At 47.8% G+C, this 16,928-nt stretch overlaps 1 protein-coding gene across 2 annotated transcripts in view; it reads left to right on the plus strand.

Moving 5' to 3' along the window:
- The window catches only part of LOC137094713 (retinoic acid-induced protein 1-like), a 225,493-nt gene that overhangs the window by 104,533 nt on the left and 104,032 nt on the right, over positions 1 to 16,928 (plus strand). The window lies entirely within an intron of this gene.

Below are 16,928 nucleotides of genomic sequence, written 5' to 3' on the forward strand. Positions count from 1 at the left end.
CCCACTCTCTCTGAATTCGAACTGCTTACCATTGCGCCACTGGGGGCTCCCCAGCTGGAATAGTGCATATACTATACAATAGGAGTATAGTGTCTGAACCAATGGAAGTCATAGTCCCTCTGTAATAGACCACAAGCTGAGCATGAGCCAACAGTGTGATGTGACAGCTGAAAAGTCAAATGTGGTTCTAGGCTGCATCAATAGGTGTCTAGTGTCCAGATTGAGGGAAGTCATAGTCCATCTGTTTTGGTCAGACCTCACCTGGAACAAACCTGTGTCCAGTTCTGGGATTCATAATTCAAGAAGGATATGGACACTTAAGTTGAAAGGTGGCCAAAGAAGCACAACCAAAATGACCAAAGGTGTCTGGAAACTATGACTCCCTCTGAGGAATGGCTTAGGGAGCTGGTGATGTTTAGCTTGGAATTGAACCAGACTTGAAAAATTGTGGGGTTGGGAGGGATTGAATTTATCATTTGGGAGTTGTAGTTGCTGGGATGTATAGTTCACCTACCATCAAAGAGCATTCTGAACTCCACCAATGATAAAACTGAACTAAACTTGGCACACAGAACTCCCATGACCAACAGAAAATACTGGAAGAGTTTGGTGGGCATTGGCCTTGAGTTTGGGAGTTGTAGTTCACCTACATCCAGAGAGCACCGTGGACTGAAATAAGGATGGATCTGGACCAAACTTAGCACCAATACTCAATATGCCCAAATGTGAACACTGGTGGAGTTTGTGGAAGAATAGACCTTGACATCTGGGAGTTGTAGTTCCTGGGATTTATAGTTCACCTACAGTCAAAGAGCCCCTTTAATCCCACCAACGATAGAATTGGGCCAGACTTCCCAAACTGCCTTGAAGGGATTTGCTGGCACGAGCCTCCCTCTAGCCTCTCCCGCTCTCCCTTGCCTACACATGCACACCACGCTGCCACGTCTGCTCTCCCCTCTGGAGGTTTTGAAATAGAGGCTGGATGGTCATCTGTCAGGAGAGCTCGGATTGTGTCTTCCTGCATGGCAGAAGGGAGTTGGATTGGTTGGCCCTTGGGATCTCTCCCCACTCCATGATCCTATCTATCTGTCCATCTGGAGACTCCGGTGGCACAGTGGGTAAAACACTGAGCTGCTAAACTTGTTGACTGATAGGCTGCAGGTTCAAATCTGGGGAGCAGGGTGAGCTCCCGTTGTTAGCCCCAGCTTCTGCCAACCTAGCAGTTTTAAAACATGGAAATGTGAGTAGATCAATAAGTACCGCTCTGGTGGGAAGGTAACGGCACTCCATGCAGGGTTGCAGGTTCGAATGCAGGGAGTAGAGTGAGCTCCCGCTGTTAGCCCCAGCTTCTGCCAACCTAGCAGTTCGAAAACATGGAAACGTGAATAGATCAATAGGTACTGCTCAGGCGGGAAGGTAACGGCACTCCATGCAGGATTGCAGGTTCGAATCCGGGGAATAGAGTGATCTCCCGCTGTTAGCCCCAGCTTCTGCCAACCTAACAGTTCAAGAACATGGAAATGTGAGTAGATCAATAGATACCACTCTGGCGGGAAGGTAACGGCACTCCATGCAGGGTTGCAGGTTTGAATCTGGGGAATAGAGTGAGCTCCTGCTGTTAGCCCCATCTTCTGCCAACCTAGCAGTTCAAAAACATGGAAATGTGAGTAGCTCAATAGGTACCGCTCTGGCGGGAAGGTAACGGCACTCCATGCAGCGTTGCAGGTTCGAATCCGGGGAATAGAGTGAGCTCCCGCTGTTAGCCCCAGCTTCTGCCAACCTAGTAGTTCGAAAACATGGAAATGTGAGTAGATCAATAGGTACCGCTCAGGCGAGAAGGTAATGGCACTCTATGCAGTGTTGCAGGTTCGAATCCAGGGAATAGAGTGAGCTCCCGCTGTTAGCCCCATCTTCTGCCAACCTAGCCATTCAAAAACATGGAAATGTGAGTAGATCAATAGGTACCCGCTCAGGCGGGAAGGTAACGGCACTCCATACAGGGTTGCAGGTTCGAATCCAGCTTCTTGCAACCTAGTAGTTTGAAAACATGGAACTGTGAGTAGATCAATAAGTACTGCTCAGGCAGGAAAGTAACGGTGCTCTATGCAGTCATGCTGGCCACACGACTTTGGAGGTGTCTATGGACAACGCTGGCTTTTCTGCTTAGAAATGGAGATGAGCACCAACCTCCAGAGTCAGACACGACTGGACTTAATGTCAGAGGAAAACCTTTACCTTTTTTTGCTATCTATCTATTTATCTTGCAGGGCTGGAAGAGATTTGTGGTCTCTTCCAGCCCTATAATTCTATGGTCCTATCCCAAATTTCGGTAGGTTTGGGGTGGACTGCGGGTGCCTCTTTCCAGGCATCTCTTTGTCAAGGTTAGCCGCAAAGGAGGACTGATAAGGTGCAATCAAGAGATATAAACGATGCCCAGGCAAAAGGGCATCTATCACCGGCTTTGTTTGCAAGGACGCGGATTCCCAGGATGAAGCCAAGGGATGTGAATTGGGGAGGAGACATCCATCTCCGTACGAGAGGGAACGAGGGAGAGAATACGGATCTGGCACCGCCGGTGTCCTGCTGGGGGAAGCTGATTGTCATTAATAACCACAATCACGCTGGATTAGTGCCCGCCCTTAATCAAATAAAATGCCCGTCGCTTTTGGTGAAGGGGACGGTGGCATTCATCATTGCCGCGCCTCTCCTGCTAACCTATTCGTCCTTTCCTTCCCCATTCTTTTCCTGTCCAAATGGCTTAGGGTTTTCCGCTTAGGGAAAGGGCCGCGCCTTCCCTAATGGTTTCGGTGTGTTTTGGAGCTCGGGAGCTGCGCAGATGTTAAGTCTAGAGGCCAAAATCTGACACGATGTTAATTGTGCAAATGCAATTAACGCGCCGAGGCTTTGTTATGTAAATAGCAGCCGTGGGGGAAATTTCAGGACCTGGGGGTGGGATGGAAAAAGGAGAATTGGGCCCTCCCCGTCTGTCTCGGGATTCCTATTAAAAAGCCTAAAAATGATGCCCCGAAACTGCTATTGGCATTCTTTCTGCTTCAGAGCAAGGAAAGAAAGAGTTAAAATACTGGGTTGTAGGTTTTCCGGGCTATATGGCCATGTTCTAGAGGCATTCTCTCCTGACGTTTCGCCTGCATCTATGGCAAGCATCCTCAGAGGTAGACCTCACCTCACTACCTCTGAGGATGCTTGCCATAGAGGCAGGTGAAACGTCAGGAGAGAATGCCTCTAGAACATGGCCATATAGCCTCCATCTATGGCAAACATCCTCAGAGGTAGACCTCACCTCACTACCTCTGAGGATGCTTGCCATAGATGCAGGTGAAACGTCAGGAGAGAATGCCTCTAGAACATGGCCATATAGCCTCCATCTATGGCAAGCATCCTCAGAGGTAGACCTCTCCTCACTACCTCTGAGGATGCTTGCCATAGATGCAGGCGAAACGTCAGGAGAGAATGCCTCTTGAACATGGCCATATAGCCTGCATCTATGGCAAGCATCCTCAGAGGTAGACCTCTCCTCACTACCTCTGAGGATGCTTGCCATAGATGCAGGCGAAACGTCAGGAGAGAATGCTTCTAGAACATGGCCATATAGCCTGCATCTATGGCAAGCATCCTCAGAGGTAGACCTCTCCTCACTACCTCTAAGGATGCTTGCCATAGATGCAGGCGAAACGTCAGGAGAGAATGCCTCTTGAACATGGCCATATAGCCTGCATCTATGGCAAGCATCCTCAGAGGTAGACCTCTCCTCACTACCTCTGAGGATGCTTGCCATAGATGCAGGCGAAACGTCAGGAGAGAATGCCTCTTGAACATGGCCATATAGCCTGCATCTATGGCAAGCATCCTCAGAGGTAGACCTCTCCTCACTACCTCTGAGGATGCTTGCCATAGATGCAGGCGAAACGTCAGGAGAGAATGCTTCTAGAACATAGAACATGGCCATATAGCCTGCATCTATGGCAAGCATCCTCAGAGGTAGACCTCACCTCACTACTTCTGAGGATGCCTGCCATAGATGCAGGCGAAACGTCAGGAGAGAATGCCTCTAGAACATGGCCATATAGCCTGCATCTATGGCAAGCATCCTCAGAGGTAGACCTCTCCTCACTACCTCTGAGGATGCTTGCCATAGATGCAGGCGAAACGTCAGGAGAGAATGCCTCTTGAACATGGCCATATAGCCTGCATCTATGGCAAGCATCCTCAGAGGTAGACCTCTCCTCACTACCTCTGAGGATGCTTGCCATAGATGCAGGCGAAACGTCAGGAGAGAATGCTTCTAGAACATAGAACATGGCCATATAGCCTGCATCTATGGCAAGCATCCTCAGAGGTAGACCTCACCTCACTACTTCTGAGGATGCCTGCCATAGATGCAGGCGAAACGTCAGGAGAGAATGCCTCTAGAACATGGCCATATAGCCTTCATCTGTGGCAAGCATCCTCAGAGGTAGACCTCACCTCACTACTTCTGAGGATGCCTGCCATAGATGCAGGCGAAACGTCAGGAGAGAATGCCTCTAGAACATGGCCATATAGCCTGCATCTATGGCAAGCATCCTCAGAGGTAGACCTCACCTCACTACCTCTGAGGATGCTTGCCATAGATGCAGGCGAAACGTCAGGAGAGAATGCCTCTAGAACATGGCCATATAGCCCGAAAAAACCTACAACAACCAGAAGAAGCTGGGGCAGAAACCCAAGCTTCTGCCAACCTAGTAGTTCAAAAACATGCAAATGTAAGTAGATTAATAGGTACCGCTTTGGTGGGAAGGTAACGGCGCTCCATGCAGTCATGCTGGCCACATGACCTTGGAGGCGTCTACGGACAATGCCGGCTCTTCAACTTAGAAATGGAGATGAGCACCAACCCCCAGAGCCTCTAGAACATGGCCATATAGCCCGAAAAAACCTACAACAACCCAGTGATTCCGGCCATGAAAGCCTTCGACAATACAGTTAAAATACTCATATATAGGATGCCCATCTCTTGAAGCATCCTACATATAGATGAACATATGCAGTATGGGGAACCCCCCCCCCCAGTGGTGCAGTGGGTTAAACTGCTGAGCTGCTGAACTTGCTGACCAAAAGGATGGCGGTTCGAATCTGGAGAGTGTGGTGAGCTCCTGCTGTTAGCCCCAGCTTTTGCCAACCTAGCAATTTGAAAACATGCAAATGTGAGTAGATCAATAGGTACTGTTTCGACGGGAACCATGCAGTCATGCCGGCCACATGACCTAGGAGGCATCTATGGACAATGCCGGCTCTTCGACTTAGAAATGGAGATGAGCACCAACCTCCAGAGTCAGACATGACTAGACGTGGTTACCGAAACATTGGCAGTTCAAATCCAGGGAGCAGCGTTGAGCTCTCACTGTTAGCCCCAGCTTCTGCCAACCTAGTAGTTTGAAAACATGCAATTGTTAGTAGATCAATAGGTACAGCGTCGGTGGGAAGGTAACAGCGCTCCATGAAGTCATGCTGGCCACATGACCTTAGAGGCGTCTACGGACAATGCCGGCTCATCAATTTAGAAATGGAGATGAGCACTAACCCCCAGAGTCAGACATGACTAGACATAATGTCAATGGGAAAGCTTTACCTTTACCCTTGTGCTGGCAGGACTGAAGACCGACAGGTCAGAGGTTTGAATCCGCGAATGAGCTCCCTCTGTCAGCTCCAGTTCCAAATGCGGGGACATGAGAGAAGCCTCCCACCAGGATGTTAAAACATCCGGGCATCCCCTGGGCAACTTCCTTGCAGACGGCCAATTCTCTCACACCAGGAGCGACTTGCAGTTTCTCAAATTGCTCCTGACACACACAAAAAAACCAAAAACCTTATATAGTATGGATTTTTTATCAATGAATTCAATATCCAGTGAATTCAATACCCATACTCCAAAAACATTCCTCCCTGAAAGTGTTTCTGGGATTCTCTAGGTCAGTGGTTCTCAACCTGGGTCCCCAGATGTTTTTGGCCTACAACTCCCAGAAATCCCAGCCGGTTTACCAGCTGTTAGGATTTCTGGGAGTTGAAGGCCAAAAACATCTGGGGACCCCAGGTTCAGAACCACTGGGTCCTTCAGATTGAGTCTATCATTTGCTTCTGCCCTAAATATAGTCAAAATATAAGGTTTGCTATTATCCACAGTTTCAGGTATCCACTGGGAGCCTGTGATTGCATCTTCCATGGATATGCGGACCATACTACATGTACGAACGTATAAGTATGTCCTCTGGTGAGGCACTAAACATTGGTCTCCTTCCCCATAGATTTGTGTTAGCATCCCATCAGATGAATGAGGCATAGGTCTAGGACTCTAAACCAAGGGAAGCCCTTCTCCCACTGGACTCTGCTTTGGCCAGGCGCACCGTCGAACCAGCCACAGGTCCCTGCCTGGAGTTCCAGCAAAAGAGAGGAAACGCTTGCAAAGTGAAATGAGATTTCCCCCCCCCCCTTCCCTCCCCGAAATGCCCTACTGGGATGTGCTGACTTCACCTCTGCGGCTGCCAACACGGTTACGAGTTTGCCGAGCCTATTTTTAGCGCACCATTTTTTTGCCACACGCCGCGCCGCTGTTGTGAGACAGGAAGCGTTGAGGAGGAGGAGGAGGAGGAGGCTCACAAACAGGGCTTCCATCCAAACCCAAATGTTCCTAACAGGGCTCGAGAGTGTCACCGCTCCCAGGGATATGACGATGGCTTGTCTACATGGATAACAAAACCCATCCTCAACCCAACGCTGGCAATGGAAGTCTTTGTGATGCGCAACAATATACGGCAAGAAGTGGGACCTTCTAGCCCTTAGCATGACTTTGAATCCTCCTTTCTGCCAGTCACGAACAGCACAATCAAAGAACCTCCAAAATGATCAAGGGTCTGGAGAACAAGCCCTATGAGGAGCGGCTTAAGGAGCTGGGCATGTTTAGCCTGAAGAAGAGAAGGCTGAGAGGAGATATGATAGCCATGTATAAATATGTGAGAGGAAGCCACAGGGAGGAGGGAGCAAGCTTGTTTTCTGCTTCTTTGGAGACTAGGACGCAATGGAACAACGGCTTCAAACTACAAGAGAGGAGGTTCCATCTGAACACGAGGAAGAACTTCCTGACTGTGAGAGCCGTTCAGCAGTGGAACTCTCTGCCCCGGAGTGTGGTGGAGGCTCCTTCTTTGGAAGCTTTTAAACAGAGGCTGTCGGGGGTGATTTGAATGCAATATTCCTGCTTTTGGCAGAATGGGGTTGGACTGGATGGCCCATGAGGTCTCTTCCCACTCTTTGATTCTATGATTCTATGATTCTAGGTGGCCATCCAGTTTCTGCTTAAAAGCCTCCAAAGAAGGAACCTCCACTGGACTCCAAGGCAGAGAGTTCCACTGTTGAACAGTCAGGAAGATCTTCCTCATGTTCAGGTGGAATCTTCTTTCCTGTCATTTGAATCTATGGCTCCATTTAGTCCCAGGGTCCTTCCACACAGCGATATAACCCAGAATCAGTGGTTCTCAACCTGGGGGTCAGGACTCCTGAGAGGGTTACGGAAGGGTGTCAGAGGGGTCGCTAAAGACCATCAGAAAACACAGTATTTTCTGTTGCTCATGGGGGGTTCTGTGTGGGACGTTTGGCCCAATTCTATCATTGGTGAGGTTCAGAACACTCCTTGATTGTAGGTGAACTATAAATCCCAGTATCTACAACTCCCAAATGTCAAAGTCTATTTTCCCCAAACCCCATCAGTGTTCACATTCGGGCATATTGAGTATCCCTGCCAAGTTTGGTCCAGATCCATCATTGTTTGAGCCCACAGTGCTTTCTGGATGTAGGCGAACTACAACTCCCAAACTCAAGGTCAATGCCCACCAAACCCTTCCAGTATTTTCTGTTCATCATGGGAGTTCTCTGTGCCAACTTTGGTTCAATTCCATTGTTGGTGGGGTTCAGAATGCTCTTTGTTTACATGTTAACTATAAATCCCAGCAACGACAACTCCCAAATCAATCCCCCCCCCCCCCCCGCCAACCCCACCAGTATTCAACTTTGGGCATATCAGGCATTTGTGCCAATTTGCTCCAGTGAATGAGAATACATCCTGCAGATCATTATTTACATGGCGATGTTAGGGTTATAGTTGGGGGTCACCACAACATGAGGAACTGTATTAAGGGGTCGCGGCATTAGGAAGGTTGAGAACCACTGACCCAGAATATAAAGGCAGAGGAGTCCCCGGTGGCATAGCGGGTGAAACCGCTGAGCTGCTGAACTGGCTGACTGAAAGGTCGGTGGTTCAAATCCGGGGAGCGGGGTGAGCTCCTGCTAGTAGTTCGAAAACTACCACTACCGGGACTGTGGCGCAGCCGGCTGGGAGTCAGCTGCATTAAGATCACTACTGACTAAAAGGTCATGAGTTCAAAGCCAGCCCAGGTCGGAGTGAGCTTCCAACCAATTTGTGTAGCTTGCTGTCGACCTTTGCAGCCTGAAAGACAGTTGCATCTGTCAAGTACGAAATTTAGGTACCATGTATGCGGGGAGGCTAATTTAACTAATTTTATGACGCCATAAAAATCTCCAGCAAGCATGCAAAGAATGAGGAAGCACTTCATCAGTGTCACAAATGGACGATGAAGCGACAGCTCCCCTGGTGGTCAGAATGCCCTCATCAAAAAAGCTGGAATGTTAAGTAGCCTCTGTGTGTCTGTCTATATATGTTGTGTGTCTATGGCATTGAGTGTTTGCCATGCATACGTACATTGTAATCCGCCCTGAGTCCCCTGCGGGGTGAGAAGGGCGGAATATAAATACTGTAAATAAATAAATAAATAAATAAATAAATAAATAAAGAAGCACCCCCGACAGATGGCCATCCAGCCTCTAAAGAAGGAGCCTCCATCACACTCCAGGGCAGAGAGTTCCACTGCTGAACAGCTCTCACAGTCAGGAAGTTCTTTCACCTGTTCAGATGGAATCTTCTTTTCCTGTAGTTTGAAGCCATTGTTCTGCATCCAAGCAGGCATGTAGCCAGGGGGGGGGGGGGGGGGGGGGCTCGGGGGGCTTCAGCCCCCCCCCCCCCGAAATTCTCATGGTGGTTCGCGAAAAGGCCTTACTGGTGCATTATTTAAACTGTTATGTTTATTAATATCATGATTTGATCACCATTCTCAATATATCCCATATGTATGGGGGTATTGGGGTAATGATACAAAAGGTTTGCTAGGCTAGACCCTCTTTCACTCAGACTCAGCCCCCCCCCCCCCGAAACTCAGCCCCCCCCCCCGAAACCCCCCCTGAAAATTTTTTAGCCCCCCCCCCCCCCCCCCCCCCCGAAACGAAATCCTGGCTACGGGCCTGCATCCAAGTCTCCAAGGTGGCAGAAAAGAATGTTGCTCCTTCCTCCCTATGACTCGCCCTTACATATTTATACCTGGCCCTCATCATGTCTCCTCTTTTCCTTCTCTTCTGCAGGCCAAACATGCCCAGCTCTTTGAGCCACTCCTCATAGGGCTTGCTCCTTAGACTCTTGATCATTTGAGTCGCCCTCCTCTGGACACTTTCCAGCTTAGAGTCAACATCTCCCTTCAATTGCAGTGTCCAGAATTGGACACAGTATGATTCCAGGTAAAGTGGTCAGACCAAGGCAGAATAGAGCATGGGGAGCATGACTTCCCTGGATCTAGACACAAGACTCCTATTGATGCAGGTCAAAATCCCATTGGCTTTTGAAGCTGCTGCATAACGTCCTTTGGCTCATGTTCTCCTTCCTGTCCACAGAGACTCCCAAGATGTTTTCACATCAAGCCAGCCATTGTCCCCCATTCTGTTTCTTTGCATTTCATTTTTTTCCTGCCTAAGTGGAGTCTCTTGCATTTGTCCCTGTTGAACTTCATTGTGTTAGTTTTGGCCAATCATCTCTCTAATCTCTTAAGATGGTTTTGAGTTCTTCTCCTGTCTTCTGGAGTATTGGCTCTCTCTTCCAGTTTGGTCCCTTCTGCAGACTTGATGATCATGCCTTCTTACTTACTTACTTAGGCGATCCCTCGTCGTCCAAGTAGGATTGTCTTCCAAGATCGGTGTACTGGCGGTGGGTCCGTAGGTGACTGTGGAGCCCTATTCTTGATCTGCATGTTCTGCAGTGAGAGCATTGGTTTCCAGGTGGAAAGTGATCCCGGTCAGGGTTGACTTGATGCCCCTCTTGGCACATTTTTCTCTTTCGCCCTCCATTTGTGCCTCTTCAAATTCTACAGCACTGCTGGTCACAGCTGACCTCCAGCTGGAGTTCTCAACCGTCTAACCCTTTATCTAAGTCAGTGGTTCTCAACCTTCCTAATGCTGCGACCTCTTAATGCAGTTCCTCATGTTGTGGTGACCCCCAACCATAACATTATTTTCATTGCTACTTCACAATTGTCACTTTGCTACTGTTATGAATCGTCATGTAAATATCTATTATGCAAGATGTATTTTCAACCACTGGACAAAATTTGGCACAGATACCCAATACGCCCAAATTTGAATACTGATGGGGTTGGCGGGAGGATAGATTTTGTCATTGGGGAGTTGTATTGCTGGGATTTACAGTTTACATACAATCAAAGAGCATTCTGAACTCCACCAATGATAGAACTGAACCAAACTTGGCACCAGAATTCTCATCACCAACAGAAAGTACTGGAAGTGTTTGGTGTGCATTGAACTTGAGTTTTGGAGTTGTAGTTCACCTACATCCAGAGAGCACTGTGGACTCAAACTGATGGGGTTGGGGGCGGGGATTGGTTTTGTCATTTGGGAGTTGTAGTTGCTCGGATTTATGGTTCATTCAAATTAAAAGAGCATTCTGAACTCCACCTATGATGCAATTGAACCAGACTTGGCACACATAACTCTCATGACCAACAGAAAATAGTGGAAGGGTTTGGTGGGCTGCAGTTTGGGAGCTATAGTTCACTTACATCCAGAAAGCACTGTGCACTCAAACAATGATGTATCTGGACTAAACATGGCATGAATACTCAATATGCCCAAATGTAAACACTGGTGGAGTTTAGGGAAAATAGACCTTTACATTTGGGAGTTGTAGTTGCTGGAATGTATAGTTCACCTGCAATGAAAGAGTATTCTGAAGCCCACCAATGATACAATTCGGCCAAACTTCCCACACAGAACCCCTATGACCAACAGAATATACTGTGTTTTCTGATAGTCTTTGGCGACCCCTCTGACACCCCCTCGTGACCCTCCCAGGGGTCCCGACCCCCAGGTTGAGAAACACTGATCTAAGTCATGAATAAAGGACCGGGTGCAGGACGGAACCCTGCTGATGGCACTCCACAATTCTTTCCAGGATGAAGAGGAAGTAGTGGGAAGAATCACCCTCTGGGTTCGTTCGCTTAACTAATTACAGATCCGCCTAACCATAGTTTTACCAAGCCCACATTGGACTAGTTTGTTTGCCAGAAGGTCATGGGGGACCTTGTTGAAGGAAGGCCTTCCTGAAATCCTGATACACTCTATGGTGTTCCCTGCATCTATCCAACTTGTAACTCTATGGAAAAAAGAGATCAGATTAATCTGGCATAACTTGACAAACAAAAGATTCAAATAAATAGGATATAATATTCTTCTTAAATTGCATTGCCCCAGATTGGACATGGCCTTATTTTGGTGAGGTTTGATCCCAACCCAGAACAGAGTGTTACTATGACTACAGCCTAAAATCGCATTGGCCTTTTGAGCTGCTGCATCACACTGTTGGGTTATGTTCAGCTTGAGAAAGTGGGGAAAGTGGAGGAACCATCTTACTTCGATCCTTATCATCAAGATCCGTCTTCTGGAATGGCCACCATCCCACGCCCTTCCTCCATCTTCCCCCATCTTTACCTGTTTTTCCCCTGTCTTAAGTTGTTTGTAGTCAGATAGTACTCAATTCCTGAAAGCATATTCTGGGCTCCATTTCCATGCGCTGCAGAAATGGAGTCCCACCAGAAGGGGCCTAACAGCATGTGAGGACTTCTGTGGGACTCTATATCCGAAGCGCATGGAAACATGGGATGAGGTCCTAAGTCTCCTAGGTCCAATTGCTAAGGACTGTTTTCAAGTCTGGTTCTTATTGGAGCATGCATGGAATCAGTTAATGTCTGTGTCAACTGTAAAATAAGATGCATTAAGATCAGGCAATGTCCAGAGAGATGGCTGAGCCTGGGACTTTTGGATACTGTTACATTTTTGTTCAGGCTTGAACTATGCACATGCAGAGAGAGAGAGTTTAAAGAGAGAAGCAGAGAGACAGAGCTTGGAGTGTGCTCTCTCTCGCTTCATGAGCTGCTGGAAGGAGTTTATCCACATGGACAAAAAAAGACCATTTTTAAATCTCTCATAAAAGGACGTTATATGAGTTGATGCTACTGATCACATTGTACATATATTGTTCCAAACTATGAAGAGTAAACTACTTGTTCACCTGCGTGGCATATTTTCTTTCTCTGACAAGGAAGTGTGTGGACTGATCTAACGTGAACTACACGTGGTTTATTTTACATTACGCTACAGTTCTGCATCTTGGGACTAGCAAGCCGATAGGTCAGGCAATGCCCGGAAAGTTGGCTGAGTCTGGGACTTTTGGATACTGTTATATTTTGTTCAGGGTTGAGCTATGCACATGCAGAGAGAGACAGTTTGAAGAGAGAAGCAGAGAGAGAGAGAGAGAGAGAGAGAGAGTTTGGAGTGTGCTCTCTCTTGCTTCATAAGCTGCTGGAAGGAGTTTATCCACATGGACAAAGAAAGACCATTTTTAAATCTCTCATAACAGGTCATTATGTGAGTTAATGCTACTGATCACATTGTACATATGTTGTTCCGAACTATGAAGAGTAAACTACTTGTTCTTTACTGTTCACCTTCGTGGCATATTTTCTTTCCCTGGCAAGGCAGTGTGTGGGCTGATCTAAAGTGAACTACATGTGGTTCATTTTACATTACGCTACAGTTCTGCGTCTTGGGATTGGCAAGCTGATTGGTTGGGCAGTGCCTGGAGAGATGGCTGAGCCTGGGACGTTTGGATACTGCTACATTTTTGTTCAGGCTTGAGCTATGTACGTGCAGATAGAGAGAGCTTGAAGAGCGAAGCAGAGAGAGAGAGAGTTTGGAGTGTGCTCTTGTTTCATGAACTGCTGGAAGGAGTTTATCCACATGACCAAAGAAAGACCATTTGTAAATATCTCATAAAAGGACATTATATGAGTTAATGCTACTAATCACATTGTATATAAGTTGTTCCGAACTATGAAGAGTAAATACTTGTTCTTTACTGTTCATCTGCGTGGCATATTTTCTTTCTCTGACAAGGCAGTGTGTGGGCTGATTAAACGTGAACTACACATGGTTTATTTTACATTACGCTACAGTTTTACATCTTGGGACTGGCAAGCTGATTGGTCGGGCAATTCCCGGAGAGATGGCTGAGCCTGGGACTTTTGGATACTGTTACTATGCAGGTGCAGAGAGAGACAGTTTGAAGAGAGAAGCAGAGAGGGAGTCAAAGCTTGGTGTGTGCTCTCACTTCATGAGCTGCTGGAAGGAGTTTACTCACATGGCCAAAGAAAGACCATTTTTAAATCTCTCATAACAGGACATTATGTGAGTTGATGCTACTGATCACATTATACATACGTTGTTCTGAACTATGAGGAGTAAACTACTTGTTTTTACTGTTCACCTTCGTGGAATATTTTCTTTCTCTGGCAAGGCAGTGTGTGGGCTGATTAAATGTGAACTACACATGGCTTATTTTGCATTACTCTTCAATTCTGCGCCTCGGGACTGGCAACCCTCCATTACAGGTGACAAGAAGAGATTTTCGGAAGTCGGGTCTCCAAGCAGACCCTGTCCGCCTCCCACTTCCTGACCGGCTCCATCCCATCGGCGCACCACCTGCTTCAATGGAGACAAAGGTTCGTCAGTTCACCTGCAAATGTGTGGCGCTCGCCGAAAACCCTCCCTTCGCCACTCTCCACTGCGCAGGGATTTCAACATCAGCCCCATTAAGCTCCCTGGCGACATCAGAGAGAGTGGCATTGTTATTACCGCACGCCAGAAACCGAGGCAGGGAAAAGAACAAGCTTTTAGACGTGCCTTCCAAACCGGAGAGGCTGACGGTTGCCAAGAAGGAGACAGACATTAAAGCTGGGGGGAGAGAGAGAGAGAGAGAGAGAGAGAGAGATGGAGAGAGAAAGAAAGAAAGAAAATTAGATTCCTCGGGTTACCTTAGTTACGCCGTTCCTAATGACTCCTGGGCCCATCACCTTGCTTTGGCAAAGATTCTCCGGAGATTGCCCCGCTAATAAGAGAGAGAACGTCCCCGTTTGTTCGCGATTTTCCTGCCAAAGGGATGGATGGGTGGGTTGGACAGGGATATATCTCCCCAGGAGGTGTTTTTTAATGCCCCCCCTTTCCTTTGCAATGCCTTGGCTGCGGAGGGAGGGAGGGAGGGAGGGAGAGGGGGATAATCTATATCTCTCGTTCGATAATTGCCTCTTCGCCTACCTGTCTTTCTTCCCATAATTGCTCCGGCGAAGGCTTTCGGGGTGATCGTTTGGAGACGCCGCTGTCAGCGTTTATACCCCACGCGCCGTGGATGATGGAGGGCAAGGAAGAAGGGGTCGGTTGTCCTTCAGGGTTGGGAGAGAGAAAGGAAAGGGGAATGATTGCCCAGTTGCGGCAGCGGAAAGGGAGACATCAGATCTTGGCAACCTTCATATAGAGAGGGTTGCCGTAGTTGCTGCAAACCAATGCCGTTTGATAGCACTTTTGTACTAGTATGGCTCAAGGCTATGAAATGCAGGGAGTTGTAGTTTTTTCCAGGTTTTTTACACAAATGACCAGCCACTGGCAGAAGTGACAGAGAGTTTCATCTATGCTGACGATCGTGCCATCACCGCTCAAGCAGGGAGTGGTTGTCTTTCAGGCTTGCGAGAGAGAAAGGAAAGGAGAATGATTGTCCTGTTGCAGCAATGGAAAGCGAGGTATTAGATCTTGGCAACCTTAATATAGATAGGGTTGCCGTAGTTGCTGCGAACCAATGCCGTTTGATAGCACTTTTGTACTACCATGGCTCAAGGCTATGAAATGCAGGGAGTTGTAGTTTTTCCAGGATTTTTACGCAAATGACCACCCACTGCCAGAAATGACAGAGAGTTTCATCTATGCTGACGATCGTGCCATCACCGCTCAAGCAGAGAGTGGTTGTCCTTCAGGGTTGGGAAAGGAAAATGATTGTCCTCTTGCAGCAATGGAAAGCGAGGTATCAGATCTTGGCAACCTTCATATAGCTAGGGTTGCTGTATTTGCTTTGAACCAATGTTGTTTGATAGCTCTTTAACTACCATGGCTCAAGCCTATGAAATGCAGGGAGTTGTAGTTTTTTCAGGTTTTTGAGCCTTTTTTACCAAAAAAAGGGCTGGTTCCTCCCCAAACTATAACTCGCAGGAATCCATAGCATCGAGCCATTCAGTTTAAGGTGGTGGAGAATTGCATTCATTCGATGGTGTAGATCAGGTATGGGCAAGCTTTGGCCCTCCAGGTGTTTTGGACTCCAACTCCCACAATTCCTAAGAGCCTCTGTCCCTTTCCTTCCCCCTCCTCAGCCACTTAAGCTACATATTCCTACGCAGTGCTGATCATTTACACAAATGCCCAGCCACTGCCAGAAGTGACAGAGAGTTTCATCTATGCTGACGATTGTGCCATCACCACTAAAGCAGGGAGCGGTTGTCCTTTGGGGTTGGGAGAGAGAGAAAGGAAAGGGGAATGATTTTCCAGTTGCAGCAGCAGAAAGGGAGACATCAGATCTTGGCAACCTTCATATAGATAGGGTTGCCGTATTTGCTTCAAACCAATGCCGGGAGCTTTTAAATGCTTGTACAGAAGCTCTCTGGAGCTTTAGGTGCTCTTACTGCCTATTACAGGGGAAACCACCTGATTCCTAATCCATCTAAAACACAGACATGTGCTTTTCATCAACAACAGACGAGCATCTCGAGCTCTGAGGATTACCTGGGAAGGAATCCCACTGGAGCACTGCAGGACACCCAAATACCTGGGAATCATTCTGGACCTTCCTGGAGGATAGTACCCAGATGGTGATGCTGGAGGACACCAGCTCAGACCCCTGGCCATAGGTTCTAGTCTATCCTCCATGATTTTCAATATCTACATGAAACCACTGGGTGAGGTCATCCAGAGTTTTGGAGTTGGGTGCCATCTCTACACAGATGACACATAACTCTACTACTCCTTTCCACCAAAATCCAAGAAAGCTCCCCAGATCCTGGACCGGTGCCTGGCAGCTGCGATGGATTGGATGAGGGCCAACAAACCGAGGCTTCATTTAGACAAGACAGATGTCCTCCTGGTCAGTTACAAGGCCGTTCGAGGCATAGGGTTGCAACCTGTGCTTGATGGGATCGCACTCCCCCTGAGGACACAGGTCCGAAGTCTGGAGGTCCTCCTGGACTCATCGCTGACGCTTGATGCTCAGGTTTTGGCAGTGGCCAGGAGGGCCTTCACACAGTTAAAACTTGTGCACCAACTGCGACCGTACCTCAGAAAGCCTGACTTGGCCAAGGTGGTCCATTCCTGACTTACATCCAGAATGGACTACTGTAATTCACTCTACGTGGGGCTGCCTTTGAAGTCAGCTCGGAAACTGCAGTTAGTCGGCAGCCAGATTACTAACTGGGACTAGCTACAGTGAGCATACCATGCCCCTAATAAAGGAGCTCCGACAACTTGGCTTTCAATAAGTTTCCAGGCTCAATTCAAAGTGCAGCTTATCACCTATAAAGCTCTACATCAGTGGTTCTCAACCTGGGGTCACCAGATGTTTTTGGCCTTCAACACCCAGAAATCCTTACAGCTGG

This window comes from Anolis sagrei, chromosome Y (genome assembly GCF_037176765.1).
Source record: "Anolis sagrei isolate rAnoSag1 chromosome Y, rAnoSag1.mat, whole genome shotgun sequence".
In the NCBI taxonomy this organism is placed as follows: domain Eukaryota; kingdom Metazoa; phylum Chordata; class Lepidosauria; order Squamata; family Dactyloidae; genus Anolis; species Anolis sagrei.